Genomic DNA, 16,751 nt, shown 5'->3' with positions numbered 1-16,751 from the left:
AACAGGCTGCGGTGCTGCAGGGACATGATGGACTGACTGGATTCAAGACCCCAGACACCAGGGGGAGACACAGATGAAGTGTCATAATGGTACCTTATAAGTAAATCCACACGCATTTATACTCGAGAACGGAGTGAGATGGATTTGTTTGGCCCAGAGGCTCAGGAGTAGCTTGTAATATTACTGATAGTGACCGTATTAAAACACATGTCAAATTAATCATCTTCTCATTTAGCAACTATAGGATTAATCTCTCAAAGCATATGGGTAGTTCATTAACCTGTAGTGTCTTTTAACAACAGAATGTTTAAAGATTGTCAAAGTAATTAAATGATTGTAATATACTGAATGGCTTTAGGATGAGTGGTTTTTATTATAGAAAGATAAGCTAACAAGAAATGTTCTGTGTTGTTTAATAGCCCTGTTTCTTGCCTCAATGCAGTGGGGTCGGTCTCTTATGATCACCAAGGCTGCATTTGCTTGATTAAAAATAGTAAAAACAGTGATATTATGTAATACTGTTTTCTATTTGAATATATTTCTGTTTAAATTGTAATTTATTCCTGTGATTGCAAAGCTGAATTTTTAGCAGCAGCCATTACTCCAGTCTTTAGTGTCACGTGATCCTTCAGAAATCAGTATAATATGCTGATTTGCTGCTCAAGAAACATTTCTCGTGTATCTTAATTTGTGTTCATTCACACTCACGCTGCTCCAAATTTTCTTTGTGTCTCAAAACTATATTGAAGTTGATGCTGCTGTTTTCCACACAATGAGAGTAAATGGTCACTTAGGACTGTAAAGCTTCAAAAGATGAGCGAAAGAAATATGTTCTTTGTGCTGTATTCCAAGTTTTATGATTAGTTTGAAGCCGTGTCGAAATGTTTGTGTCAGGAAAACATAAATTTAATTTGTTCTACTGATAATCTTTTCCTCTGTTTCAGAGGGACTGATACCAAAAGTCACTGGTTAGAATGTCCTGTAACCAATCACAACATGCTAAATTTGAATATGCACGTAATGAGATTTGAGAGCTATGGCTGAGAGGAACTTAAACTTTAGTCTAGATGACTAAAGTCCTAAGAAAAATATTAAATGAAAGTATATTCACTTTCATTGTCTCGCTAAAAGCATAATTAATATTCCGCATTCTATATTCTACTATAGTGTGATAATGCGAGTTTGGATTGATGTGGTGGGTAAATGATTCTGGCTGAAATATTCCTTTAAGAAAAAAAGGAATATGTAAATGAACATTTTAGTTGGCTCTCTTTCCTGTGTACAATGATAGTCAGTAGGGACTGTGTAAAGCTCTGCTCTTATCTTCTCTTTCCAACTGTGAGGAGGAGTTTTAACCCAGCATGGCCTCCCCTGTCCTTCCCACTAACCCTCACTCATCTCACAGACCCACTAGAACACTCCATCCCACATCCAGACCCCACTCCCTCTCTTTGCATGGCTCATTAGCCCACGACATCCCCACTAACGACAACTGGAGCTCGCAACTGTCATGGGAGCCTGATGTCCAGCCAGACACGGTAGGCTTGTGTGGATGAGGCTCGGTCCATCTCGTACATGCTGTGGTGGTAATGAGGAGCGCCGGGCCTCGTTTAGCTGGGCTGCGCTAGCACCCATTGAGACCCAAGCCAAAGGCCCAGAGCCAGAGCCTGCAGCTCTCAGCCAGGTCTCTAGGACCCAGCCGGCTCCAACCGACTGGCAGCATCCAGAATACTGAGCAGGGCATCAGCATCATCTTAGCAGAGCCCTATGCTTAACAGCTAGACACGCTCTCTCAGAGTGTTTGACGTCTGAGCACCGCAGTCTACGTGTCCCCATGCTGCAAAAGATCAGCAGCAGTGCAAGCTGGCTTCTGGAATAAGACCAGAGTCGCATGTGGATACACAATGATCTGGCTGTGTTTTGTTTTGACATTGTAATAAATTCCAATGCATAATGCAGTGTTGTGTTATCAGTGAGCCCAGACAGAATCTGCAGACTTAATTCACTTTTTTTTTTTAAATGAGATGAATGAGGAGAAATCCTACACAACTATTTGATAAACTCTTAACAAGTTTTTTCAGCTTCAAAAAATGTATTATTTTTATAATTAATGATAATAATAACACTTAAAATTGATTGTCTTGATGAAACAGGGTGGGAATAGATTAAGAGATGGGTCATTGACGAATAAGGTTTTTAAAAGTGTAAAAAAAAAAACATTGAGTTATAATTAATTTTGAAGTTTTATTAAGTGTTAGCAATGAGATTATGTGGTTTTTATAATCAGTTAACACTGCTTTTGTCATTTTTTACAAAATGGACAAAATTTGTCACTAAAAAAGTCATTGGGTAAAACAAAAAATTAGGTTTTACCGAATGACACTTGGTTATACAGAATGACGACATTTTCAAACAATGCTAACATGCTGATATCTAGCTAACTAGCTAGTTAGCTTGGTAGATAGCTAGCAAAAGGAAAATCAAACCTTTTATATTTAGTACAAGTTTTTAAAATATTACAGCATTTTCCACGTTTTATAGCGGTTGTACCAAATGACCTGATGTTTCGGGACATACGTATGAGCAAGTGAAAACATGAATTTTTCAAATAGTTAAAAGAGAGTTAGTTACTTTGCCTCACGACCATGTGGTCCTTTGCAGGTGTCTGAATGATGTCACATCCTGTCACATGATATTGACCGCATGACTTGATCCAAAATGATCCCTTTATATTGGTTACTCCGAATGACATCAATGAAATTCATTTTTCTGGACATTCTTTCTCATAACAAAGCAACGACCATTTTGCATGTTGATAAATGATATAAAATCATGCCAGAAAAAAAAAAAAAAAAAAAAAAAAAAAAAAATATATATATATATACACATTTATTACATTTTAAGATATTTTAATCACAAATGAAATGACTGTACTGGCCTTAGACGGTTAAACCAAATGACCTTTTGACACTTCAAAATCTTTAAAATACCTTTATATGTGACAAAATACAAAATAAAACCTTTTGGATTCAATAAAAGAGATCTAGTTGCAGTACCCTACATACTTTGGATGTCATATCTTTGTTTTTTATTATTATTAAGGCCTTTGGACAAAAAGAATTATCTGTCACGTCATTGACCCAGATACAGTAACTGACCAATGAGGGAAAATATATACATACACTGCAGTTCCACAGTTTTGGGGTAGGTAGGATTTTTTTATTTTATTTTAATTTTATGTTTTTATTTATTTTATTTTTTTTGTGCTTTTAAAAGTATCTAAAAAGTATTGAAAGAATCTATTGTGCTCACCAAATCTGCATTTATTTAATCAAAAATTAACAATTTAAATGAACAATTAACAATTTAAAATGACTTTTTTTTTTCTTTTTTTTTTCCAATGTAATTTATTTCTGTGCTGGCAAAGCTGAGATTTCAGCATCATTACTCCAGTCTTCAGTGTCACATGATCCTTCAGAAATCATTCTGATATGCTGATTTGCTGTTCAAGAAACAGTTCTTACTATTATCATTCTGCATGTGTGTGTATCAGTTTTCAGCACAATATGAGATCAAGAAAGAGTTAAAGTTCTTGTGCTGTTCTGACACTTAATATTTGGACTAAGCTGGGCCCTTGTGCTGATTTGATTAGGATATCAGGAACGATTTGGGCATGCAAAGAATAGTTTTTCATGTGTTCTCATAAGAATGGAATGGCGGTTGAGACAGACTTTCAGTATCACCTCTGGTGCAATGTGTTCCTGTTAAATAAACCTGCTTCTGAGCAGGTTTGAGCTTACAAACCTGTTGCTATGACAACAACTCCAAGAGGAGCATTGAATAACGCAACACTCCAACATTGTCAAATCCTTAACAATTAAATCCAAATAACTCCATAATCCTTGTTGATACAACAAGCTCCTGGTCTGTAGAGGCCTGTGATTGTTTTAGTTCCTTATTTGGTTCAGATGATTCATCATAGCGATTTTATGACAACTTTAGCAAACACACATACTCCACGCATTAGTTGAAATCAGTTTAACCCTAGACATGTTCACAAGATCTGGCTTACCCACAACCCACATCTGTACTTCTGCTCTTGAAGTGCCTTCTGGAACATTGGAAACAAGCCCCGTCACACCACGTTTGTCATCAGATTGACTTGACTTATGGCCTTCCTGAGCAAGATGTGCAAATACAGAGCATCTCTCTGCAGTTGTCACAACTTCTTTTGACGTTCCATCAAACGATCGCTCAAGCATTATACAAGAGCGGTGACAGGAAAAATATTATTTTTAATATTGGAAGTGAATGTTATTTCTTTGCTAGGAAGTATGTACTATGTTATATATAATGTTTTGATTACTAGTAAATGATGACAGAATACATTTAATTAAATCATTTACTCATGTCATTCCAAACCAATATGGCTTTGTTTCTACATATATTAATGTATTAAATAATTAAATAATTCATCCAAATAATTTTTGGATGAATTATCCCTTAAAGAGAGCAGGTTTTCCTTTCTGAAACTCATACTTAAAGGGGACTTATTATGCCGCTTTTTACAAGATGTAAAATAAGTATGAAGTGAAGTTTTAGCTCAAAATACCCCACAGATATATATTTTTTAGCATGTTAAAATCGCCAATTTTTGGTTGTGAGCAAAAACGCACAGTTTTTGTGTGTGTCCCTTTAAATGCAAATAAGCTGGTGCTCCTGGCCTCCTTTCAAGAAAAGAGTGGAGCTTCAAGAGCTCATGCTCCGGCATACCAGCAACAACAAAACAGGATAATCTCATGCACTGAAAATGTCAGAAACTGTCAGTACTGGTGTTCAGCCTTATGTGTTCAAACCAGAGTCAATGATGGAGAGACTCAAGAAGAAGTGACAACATCTAGATTGCAACAGGAGATTTCTGAATGGCAAAATGATTGGCACAAAAGTATAAGACATTTCCTTCGAAAATGAAATGTAACCATGATGTCCTCAGTGATGGTGGGAGTCTGTGGAGACTCTTATGTGCATTGGTACATCCCAAAACACAATGCTTGTAATGCCTCTTTGACGCAGACATTGTACAACTCCAGCTGCGACTGTGATGATACAGAGATGGGGGAATCTGTGCTTCTCACTCTTCTCACTCAGGGCTGTGTCTATGCTAATAGGGCAGATCTTCACCAACTGTGGGCGGGGCTTCTCTTAATCTTCGGCAGAAGATAGAAAATAATTTTTCTGATCGCAGTTTTACATGAACTCATGATGTTCAGTGCCACGGTACCAAAAAGCCTGATTGAATTGGTTTGATTTTGTCAACTTGAAAGTAATCCTGTAACTCTTGAGTTTGTTCAGCTGCCATCATAATATAGGCCCCAGAGCTTTCAAGTGTCAAAATAGACACAAAAGCACCCTAAAATGGTTGACTTATGGAATTATTCTTCAAAAAATCTTCCACGGAAGGTTTGGAACGACATGAGTAAATGACAACAGAATATTAACTTTAAGAGGCTTTAAAACGTTTTCCTAACCAACACTCATCCTTAAAGTACTGTATGAAGCCAAAAGTATACTTTCCTTGTCTGTGTTCTGCTCCGGCTTGTGCTTGTAAAGAAATTGTTGTCATCATCACAGACCAATGATATGCAGACAGACTTTTGTGTCCACATGGACAACAGTACATATGCGAGTAATTTGAGCACTCAAAAACAAAAGGGTCCACTAGATAGTGAGCATGCAACAATCGCATCCAATAGAGTAAAATTTGAATGGCTTGCATGCTCAATTGCACACTAAATGGAGTGGAACACAGAAAATGAAGTATACCTGGGCCTTTAGTTCATATAGAAATGAAAATTCAATCATTTGTTCACCCACATGTTGTTCTAAACCTCATGAAAATAGATATTTTAATGAATGTACTTGTTGCCTTTTCCATGTAATTATAATGAATGAAGACTGGAAAAGACAAAAGCACCACAAGAACGTTTGGACTTACTTTTTCACAAATTCTTCCACGGAAGGTTTGGAATAACATGAGGGTGAGTAAATGACCACAGAATTTAAGTTTGTGTGTGAACTATCACCTAATGAACCAGTTTAAAGAGCTGGAAGGCACTGTTTCCAGACACCATCACACTAGAAGAAATGTTGGAGAGGCAGTTTTAATCTATCACAACAGTAATGAATATTTGAGTGGTTACCATTCCTCAGCAGTAAAGCTGTGTGGACATGGCAGTGTTTAATGCCTTTAGAGTCTTCTGTCCACAGAGGAAGTGGAATCCACCTGACAAATGGTGCCAGAGCACACTCTCCTTGTGTATTTCTCACCGGCGATAAGTAGGACCATTTAACCGTATTATGGACACACTGGCAGCAGTGTCAGGAGTGGTTTGGACGCGCCAGCCCGTGAGGCCTCGTTCACTAATTTAGAACCTCCTAGACCAAGACCCCACGGGCTGCCTGACTAAATTTACCCAGCTTTTCATTAAAGCCATTAAGTTACTTTCTACTACCTTGTGGAAACCTAAACAAATGAGGATGGTGAGCCGTGGAAAGGTAGAAGTATGAGAGGAGAAATGGAGAGAGTGATGGGGGGCAGGAGGTAAAGACATTAGTGTTGTTCCAGTACAAACAAGTGAGCAGATGAAAAGAGATGGGTGGTACAAAAAGAAAGTGGAGAAAAACATTAACACTCTTCGTCTGGACAGATACTCTGACTGCTCAAATTTTCCCACACAATTACAGACATTTGCATAATTAATGGATCTTTCGAGGGCTGCTTACCCCACAGCATTTCAATTTTTTATCTAGCAGCCAGATAAATAAGTAAAAAGCCTTGAGCCTGAAAATATATTAACTTTACTTTCTGGTTGTAGCTTTTCCACTGTCCATGTACAAGGGATGGGCTTGAGTGCTCATATATATATATATATATATTTTATGTTTGATCTACATGTTTTAGATGGTCATCTTTGGTTGTTGTGTTTTTAAGGGTCACCGTGATTTTGCCAAGTAAGACATGTTCCTGGACCAACATTCCTGTCTGAAAATGTAGTCCTAACCCTATCCCCACCCCTACCCTACCCATAACTTTTCACTAAAATCAGAAGGAAATGATAGGTGAATAACACTGATGTAGAAGCACCTAACCCTGGTTGTAAGTCTAAACTTGACATAAACTGTAAACTTGTTCCTCAAATCTGATTGGCTGATTAGGATGTTGTTCCAGGATCAACAAAGATGTTGATCCAGGAGCGTGCTATACTTGGCGGAATCACGTTCACCATTTGAAGATGGCATGTTAAGCAGGTTGTGCAAAATTAACTCACTTAAAATTGAATTGGATTTACCATGCCTCACAGAATTTAATAAGGGGTGTGTTCACACTTGGCATGTTTGGTTCGATTAAAACGAACCCTGCTGCGATTGCTCTGTTAGTGCGACTCATTTGAATGAGTGAGAACCCTACCATCCGAACCCTGGTAAGCAACAAACAAGCGGATCGAGACCCCTGAAAAGATGGGTGAAATATGAACGCAACACAGACCAAAGTCATGTAAACGAAACAAAAACAGGACATGATGTCACAAGATGCGACCCTAATAATGACAGAATACTCAAGCATACCTGTTTTTTCTCGTCATAGTCGTGATGTTGCCCATCACAGTTTGGTATCAGAACAGCGTCTTCTCGCAGCAGATCTTCATCAAAATACCATCATATGTAGGCTACGCACATACAACAAGTGCATTTAGCCCTGAACACAGCATTGTTCTGGATGTTCGCTAAGTTCTGTGGTGAAATATACGTAATACAAGCCGACCAATTAGGTTGTAATCATATCCCTATGCCTTTATCTATCTATCTATCTATCTATCTATCTATCTATCTATCTATCTATCCATCCATCATCTCGTTCTGAATGATACATAACCCTGATATTTTGTTAAAAGTTGCACTGTTGCATGTAGTTTTCACAAGATTTAGAGTTTTTTGTATGAATTTGAAAACAAAAATAAACTTTTTTTAAATTAATTTTATTCTGAGCATTTGAGTACTCGTGGCCTTTAATCAACAGATTTCCTGTGGCTTTCTTTGCTTTACATAATGTCAGTGTGGTCAAGGCACAGCTCTTTGATTCTCTCTGTTTCCACTGTTCTTTTGGCTCTCCAGCTCTGCAGGACGTCCTTAGCTCAGGTGGAGAGTGCAGATGAGTAGATTAGATCCCATGTCATTGGATCACAGCAAGCCAAATCAATCCTGTGTGCTGGAGGAGTACAACAGAGAGAATCGCAAAGCTCATTGATCGCCTCAGAAACAAATCATACATGCAGGAACACTCACGCCCCATGCTGAAAAAGCTCTTTAAAAAATGTATCAAATATTTCTTGTCTTGTCGAATTGTTTCTCACCTTTAACACGATGAATTCACTGTCAGAATTCAATGCCGCTTGTTGAAGGGCGAATCAGCTTTGTATGCTCTTTGCGAACAGTGTTGATGTGCAGTGGTGAACTTTTGAATAACGAAATGAAAGTTTTGAGGGGTGAAACTCAGGTGAGTTTCTTATAAGTCAGCTGTAAGGTGATCTCTATCAGACAGACTACATAATGAAATGCTTGTCTTTTGAAGTACTTAAAAACACATTTTACAGATTCTCTGTACTACCAGCTTCACTTGGCCACCGATTAAGACCCATAATGCAACACTGCAGTACCGTACATACTCACAAGAACATAACAAGGGAAAGTGCAGTTGAATTACATAAATGACAGCTGTGATTTAAATGGAAAGGTTGAGGTTGACATTTCCTTTCTGACAAGATATGAAAAATTGTATGCACTTTTTGAGTGACAAGCTGCACTGCGGTTGTCTCAAACTGCTCTTTCCCTTCCTGCCATTTACTTTTTTCCTTCCAATGTCTAGACACCAGAAGAAGGAAAACTGCACTTCAACAGCTATTCAGAGCCACCATAAACTGCCTTCAAATTTATAGCCTCCGATATGTGCGAAAGGAAGCAAGGACAAGTTAAAGGAGCCTATTTCCCAGAGAGCCCTGGAAACAAGCTCATCATCTTGGAATCCATTTGACCTTGGTTTGATGTAACCTGCACTATAGGTAGCCCATTGAAATAGCAAAGATTGATGCGTTTGTGCTTGCTTATAGCTTTGTGCATCTCTAACATCAGGAGGCAAATAAAACAGGAATGTCGTCTGTAATGCATAACATTGCTGTCGTGGTCAAGACCAACTTTGTGGAGTCATTTTATCACTACATACGCTCTGTTACAAGATGAGAAATATTCACAGGGTCAGAGTATACCACTAATAATGGAAAAACTGAGAGGAAACAGCTAAAAGAAAAGAAGAGAGGATTCTGCTTCTTAGAGAAACGTCTTGAGAGAAGGGTGATACAAGCGACCCCTGCCTTCAGCCGAGGCTAATGTGTTTTTGAAGATTGCTAGGATGAATATCAAATGATGATGCAAGTTTTATGGAGACAGAGGCTCAAAGTGGCTGGCTTCTTTTAAACAGATTAAAGAGACAGAAGATGAGGGAGATGAGTGAGCTACTTGTACGGATGTGCGTCTAGGCAACACGCTCCCAGAGGCCTTTACAAGTGCCTTTCCTCTTGAAAGGTGCTCATCCATTCATCAGGCTATTCAAGACTTGTTTGTACAATCCCTTATTTTCTGAATCCGCCTCATAACCCTCAAGAATAATATCCATCAACCAGACTAACTAGTCTATCTACAGGTACCTGTTCTTGAGGTAGAGAAACTTACAGTTTCACTATTAGTAGAGACACTGCTGCCGAACACTGTTGAGAGACGTACAGACTGAGGTAGGCTAATTCACATATGCTCTTTCTATTCTCTCTCTCTCTCTCTCTCTCCCTCTCTCTCTCTCTCTCTCTCTTTCTCTTTCAATGGCTCAAGCCTTCGTTACTAGCTCTAAAATGCCGTTTTGGAATGAGCAACGGAGGCTTGGGATGAGATGCGTAAGAAATTAGTGCCACACACAAGAGTGTTTTAAGGACAAAACCTGACAAATGTATTGAAATGCAACATCTGAACAGTGTCTTGAGGTGTGGTAACCGTAATATAAGCGGAATAATTGACTGTATGTTAATCATTGTCAAGCATTTCTGTGGATGGAAGTAGATTTTTGAGGAGGGGATAGTAGGTATTTTAGTGGGAGGAAACAGAAATAAAGAGATACTAAGGGGGAGAGAGAGAGAACATAGATATAAATTAATACAAGATAAAAATAAACCCAAAGATTCAAATAAAAATATTTTAATTGGAAGAAACCATTGTGCCCTGAAGACTGATCCATGCTCTCAGTATTTAATTGTGAAGACTTTTTTTTGTAACTAAAGGAGTTCCATAATCCATATCTTATGTCCTTTGAAATAAAATTTGGTAGGACAAGAAAGACTGATTGATTGAAAAAGGCAACTTTTTAATTAAAGTTGCTATTGTCAGAAATGGAACAGCAGAGCTTAGAGTTTGTTTTTCCCATTTCTCCACATGAGCTCAAGGATTCAGAAGCCATACGGCCGTTTGTGTTTAAAGATTTATTGTGTGTGGAGTTTGAAATGTTCCCTATTGCTATCATGTCGCTATAAAGCCGCCAGGTGCTGGCATGTTTGCAGAGACGTGGGGAGATTGTTCCTTTGTATGTCTCCTGCGTGGATCTCAGTGGACATTGGCATAGGAGAGGATCGGGAAAGGGGGACAGAGAGCGATTGAGCTAAGAGGATCGATCCCTCACAGCGTGCGTCAGACCGCATGTTATTTTTACACCTGTCAGGTACAATGCCCAGGTACGGTTCGCGCCAAGTAGGAAGTACCGGTGGCCATGGAGACTGTCACCGAATCTAGGGCACGGTTTTGAATGTGTGTGATCTTGTGAAGCGGCCATGCTATCATTCTTGCACACGCTGGAAAAACAGTCCAAGCAATAAGCTACAAATCATCCAGCCCGTAAACAGCACTGCATCATGGAAAATACACACCTCATCCATATAACTCTAACCTGAAAGATTTAGAGTGCTTTAGCATATGCAGAAACTCAATCTGTAGCATTGCCATCCCATCCATCTCATTTGCCTTTCTTCCTCACCATTCTGTCTTGAGTCTCGTTTTCAGTGTAATCCTGAATATTTATACTCTATATTTAGGTGTGAAAAATGTTTCTCTCCATCAGTGTTGGAGAAGCTGCTTTAAAATTGTAGTTTGCCAAGCTACGAGCTACTTTAGCGTAACTAAAACTAAAAGTAGTTACAAAAATTGTCTCAAAATTAGGGTGATCTTAACATATTTTTAACATAATTAAAACAGTAAGACCGTATTCAACGTCGTGTCAGTTACGTTTTTTTTCATAAGTTGAATACGGAAGGTGGTCTGGCGGAAGCTCGATATTTTACTTTATTACATGGTAAATATGGATATTTTTCTTACACAAACGCATCGTTTCGCTTCAGAAGACCTTTATTAACCCCCCAGATCCGTGTGGAGTACATTTATGACGGATGGATGCACTTTCTTGAGCTTCATACTCATTGGTCCCGTTCACTGCCATTATAAAGCTTGGATGCATCAGGATTATTACAAACCTGATTCCAAAAAAGTTGGGACACTGTACAAATTGTGAATAAAAAAGGAATGCAATGATGTGGAAGTTTCAAATTTCAATATTTTATTCAGAATACAACATAGATGACATATCAAATGTTTAAACTGAGAAAATGTATCATTTTAAGGGAAAAATAAGTTGATTTTAAATTTCATGGCATCAACACATCTCAAAAAAGTTGGGACAAGGCCATGTTTACCACTGTGTGGCATCCCCTCTTCTTTTTATAACAGTCTGCAAACGTCTGGAGACTGAGGAGACAAGTTGCTCACGTTTAGGAATAGGAATGTTGTCCCATTCTTGTCTAATACAGGCTTCTAGTTGCTCAACTGTCTTAGGTCTTCTTTGTTGCATCTTCCTCTTTATGATGCGCCAAATGTTTTCTATGGGTGAAAGATCTGGAGTGCAGGCTGGCCATTTCAGTGCCCGGATCCTTCTTCTATGCAGCCATGATGTTGTAATTGATGCAGTATGTGGTCTGGCATTGTCATGTTGGAAAATGCAAGGTCTTCCCTGAAAGAGACCACGTCTGGATGGGAGCATATGTTGTTCTAGAACTTGGATATACCTTTCAGCATTGATGGTGCCTTTCCAGATGTGTAAGCTGCCCATGCCACACGCACTCATGCAACCCCATACCATCAGAGATGCAGGCTTCTGAACTGAGCGCTGATAACAACTTGGGTTGTCTTTGTAAACCCGATTCCAAAAAAGTTGGGACACTGTACAAATTGTGAATAAAAAAGGAATGCAATAATTTACAAATCTCATAAACTTATATTATATTCACAATAGAATATAGATAACATATCAAATGTTGAAAGTGAGACATTTTGAAATGTCATGCCAAATATTGGCTCATTTTGGATTTCATGAGAGCTACACATTCCAAAAAAGTTGGGACAGGTACCAATAAGAGGCCGGAAAAGTTAAATGTAAATATAAGGAACAGCTGGAGGACCAATTTGCAACTTATTAGGTCAATTGGCAACATGATTGGGTATAAAAAGAGCCTCTCAGAGTGGCAGTGTCTCTCAGAAGTCAAGATGGGCAGAGGATCACCAATTCCCCCAATGCTGCGGCGAAAAATAGTGGAGCAATATCAGAAAGGAGTTTCTCAGAGAAAAATTGCAAAGAGTTTGAAGTTATCATCATCTACAGTGCATAATATCATCCAAAGATTCAGAGAATCTGGAACAATCTCTGTGCGTAAGGGTCAAGGCCGGAAAACCATACTGGATGCCCGTGATCTTCGGCACTGCATCACATACAGGAATGCTACTGTAATGGAAATCACAACATGGGCTCAGGAATACTTCCAGAAAATATTGTCGGTGAACACAATCCACCGTGCCATTCGCCGTTGCCAGCTAAAACTCTATAGGTCAAAAAAGAAGCCATATCTAAACATGATCCAGAAGCGCAGGCGTTTTCTCTGGTCCAAGGCTCATTTAAAATGGACTGTGGCAAAGTGGAAAACTGTTCTGTGGTCAGACAAATCAAAATTTGAAGTTCTTTTTGGAAAACTGGGACGCCAAGTCATCCGGACTAAAGAGGACAAAGACAACCCAAGTTGTTATCAGCGCTCAGTTCAGAAGCCTGCATCTCTGATGGTATGGGGTTGCATGAGTGCGTGTGGCATGGGCAGCTTACACATCTGGAAAGGCACCATCAATGCTGAAAGGTATATCCAAGTTCTAGAACAACATATGCTCCCATCCAGACGTGGTCTCTTTCAGGGAAGACCTTGCATTTTCCAACATGACAATGCCAGACCACATACTGCATCAATTACAACATCATGGCTGCAAAGAAGAAGGATCCGGGCACTGAAATGGCCAGCCTGCACTCCAGATCTTTCACCCATAGAAAACATTTGGCGCATCATAAAGAGGAAGATGCAACAAAGAAGACCTAAGACAGTTGAGCAACTAGAAGCCTGTATTAGACAAGAATGGGACAACATTCCTATTCCTAAACGTGAGCAACTTGTCTCCTCAGTCTCCAGACGTTTGCAGACTGTTATAAAAAGAAGAGGGGATGCCACACAGTGGTAAACATGGCCTTGTCCCAACTTTTTTGAGATGTGTTGATGCCATGAAATTTAAAATCAACTTATTTTTCCCTTAAAATGATACATTTTCTCAGTTTAAACATTTGAAATGTCATCTATGTTGTATTCTGAATAAAATATTGAAATTTGAAACTTCCACATCATTGCATTCCTTTTTTATTCACAATTTGTACAGTGTCCCAACTTTTTTGGAATCGGGTTTGTCTATATTATATATAAAATTCAAACCCACCAAAGTGGAGTGACTGCATTACACACCACTGCTGAAATCCACCCACATTTGGCTGGTTGGCGGGTGTTATACACATACTGTATATACAACATTTTTTGCTTCAGTAATATTTTGCAATTTATTCTCTCTAAAAATTTTCTTTCCATCATTCTACTTTCTCTTTTTTTTTTTTTTTTTGGCCTGTTCATTTTATCTCTACATACTGGTTTTGTTTGGAGCTTTTTCAAGGCTGGAGACACAACGTCAGTCATTGAGTTCACTCCGAGATAGCATCTTGCTGTCTGCTCGTATTGAACGAAATTAATGTTTTATGGCAGGTCAGGGCTTCACCGACTGCCTCGACGATTTGTCTTCAGCCGACCAGAGCTGATGGAACATCAGAGCCAAAATGATTGGACCAATATGACATTCAGGATTTCTGGCAGAGGATGGAATGGACGGTCTGCCACTCAGTGATGTCTTCTGACTCCAGCTGTCTCAAAGTCATCCGCACACTCCTAACCAGACCGGGCACCCTCTATTTCCCAGAATGCTTCTCTGGCCATATATATATATTCAGTGGCCACGAAGAGCGTATTGAGAGGGGACCTCTATTAACTGCATACCCTTCTTACGAATGGTTGTAACTCATACAGTAACTTTATAACACAACTAGCTCTCTTTAATATTGCAAATACCATTTTGAGCCCTATGATTTCTAAGATGCGGAAAACACGAAATGAATCATGAAATCCAGTCACAAATGGAACTTACTGTATAAAGCGGAACATCGCAGAATTTTTGGATGAATAAATCAAAAGTTGGGCTTTACAATAATCAAATCTCGATATGGACTAGTGTCTGTGAATATTAAAATAGCTCAAAAAGACTGCTATTGAAATCTGAAGTCTGCATGTACTGAAGCGCGCATGATGCTCGTGATGTTTTCAGCGTCTGCCATCTCATCATATGAGGACATGGACGTATGAACTTCATCGGCAGAGCTGCTGTGAGAGTCACTTCACAAGCATGTCATTATTTCATTTGATAAAACTATTGTCATTCGTCATATAATATACACACAGAAACTCAAAGGTCTTCACAACCACCTGTCAAAATAAAAGTTTTGTATAACTTGAAATTATAATAGAAATATATTTCTGATGCACAGGAGAGTATAATTCAGGTAATAATAATATTATTAATATTAACAATAGAGTTTATTAAAACTTTTTTATATTCTCTGTAGGCTACTCCTGACAGTAAATAAGCCATAGGTCCAGTGAAAAAAAGCGTGATATACTGTTAAACCACTAGAGTCTTAAAAATACTGTGATACAGATTTTTGGTTTGCCCAGCACTATTTCATATCCTTACATCCTGTCAGTCTGACTCCATTGTGTTTTAGGCAGTTTTTCATGACATATTGTACAGCTCTATGAATCACGCATTAGAGATATTGAAGATATGCCGCTTGATATGAAAGGGTATTGATCATATTGTCTGTTTTGACACTTGCTTTGAAGACCTCTACCGCACATATGAACAGATTCCATTGATCAAAGGACATGGATTGACTGGGATGTCTCATTAGGTGCTTTGAATCAGTAGATGAAAAAAGAAAACCAAATCTTTATTAGTTGGCTGTTAGGAATGTTCAATATATGAGGTGGGATGTTTTAACACTGCCAAATCACGGTAGTGTGAGTGAAATTGAATTGAGTTTTTTATGGCATATTAAAGTTTTTTTCAGCTTTCAGTGACTGTTGGATGTGATTTAAACACAAAAATGGCAAGTGATGGCCAGCCTTTTCTTTCTTTCTTTCTTTCTTTCTTTCTTTCTTTCTTTCTTTCTTTCTTTCTTTCTTTCTTTCTTTCTTTCTTTCTTTCTTTCTTTCTTTCTTTCTTTCACAAATTTTATCAAATCACAAAGAATTGACTTTAATTTGAGTTTAAATGGGGTGTGAATGGTGCTTTATTGTCAGTATGTAAAGATAGGACTATAATGTCTATTGGTCAATTTTATATATTTTTTTGTTTTGAATATTCTTTCTTTTTAAATCTACTTATTTTATACTAAGTCAGTAAGATTGATAATAATAATTATAAATATTTATTGAGCAGCAAATCAGCATATTAGAATGATTTCTGAAGGATCATGTGACACTGAAGGCTGGAGTAATGGCTGCTAAATTACATTTTAAAATATATTAAAATTTTATTAAAATATTAAGAGTTATTTTTTGTAATAAAATTTACAATATTACTATTTTTACTGTATTTTTGACCAAATTAATGCAGCCTTTGGTAAGCCTAAGAGACTTATTTCAATAGCCTAAAAATGCGAGTGTGCACCATACTCTTTATTCAAAGAAATGTCTGGAGGATGACACTATCCTTTTGCTCTTACTGGTTTTGCTTCCCCTGAAATAATTTCACATTGTTAAAATATAGTGTGACCAGAACAGACCAGACTTTGGGGCTGTTTACACTACACTGTTTTCAGCTCATTTTTGTATGCGTTTTGGCCATTCATTTACACAACAATGGCATTTTTCGGGCCTAAAAACGCAAACTTTTGAAAACGGGATTGAAAGTGCAAGTTTTTGAAAACAATAGCTTAATTGTCTCTGTGTAAACTACAAAAATGTGAGTTTGTGGAAAAGGTGACGTCATGCGCATGCAAATTACGTGTTCAATCTACTGTATATACAAAAAGTGTGTCTTTAAAACGTGACATCGCCAACTACTGGCCTGGTATGTATAAAACAACATTTTTAGTCATTTTTGCGGATCCGTGTGAACGGGGATTGTTTTGACAATGTTGA

The 16,751-nt window shown here is 38.1% G+C and overlaps 1 protein-coding gene across 17 annotated transcripts in view; it reads left to right on the top strand.

The window, feature by feature from the left end:
• The window catches only part of adgrb2 (adhesion G protein-coupled receptor B2), a 295,083-nt gene that overhangs the window by 112,358 nt on the left and 165,974 nt on the right, over positions 1–16,751 (top strand). The gene's annotated exons all lie outside the window — the stretch shown is intronic.

Source organism: Ctenopharyngodon idella, chromosome 19, assembly GCF_019924925.1.
Source record: "Ctenopharyngodon idella isolate HZGC_01 chromosome 19, HZGC01, whole genome shotgun sequence".
In the NCBI taxonomy this organism is placed as follows: Eukaryota; Metazoa; Chordata; class Actinopteri; order Cypriniformes; family Xenocyprididae; genus Ctenopharyngodon; species Ctenopharyngodon idella.
The sequence above is the reverse complement of the archived record's forward strand: the minus strand, read 5'-3'. Positions and strand labels throughout refer to the sequence as shown.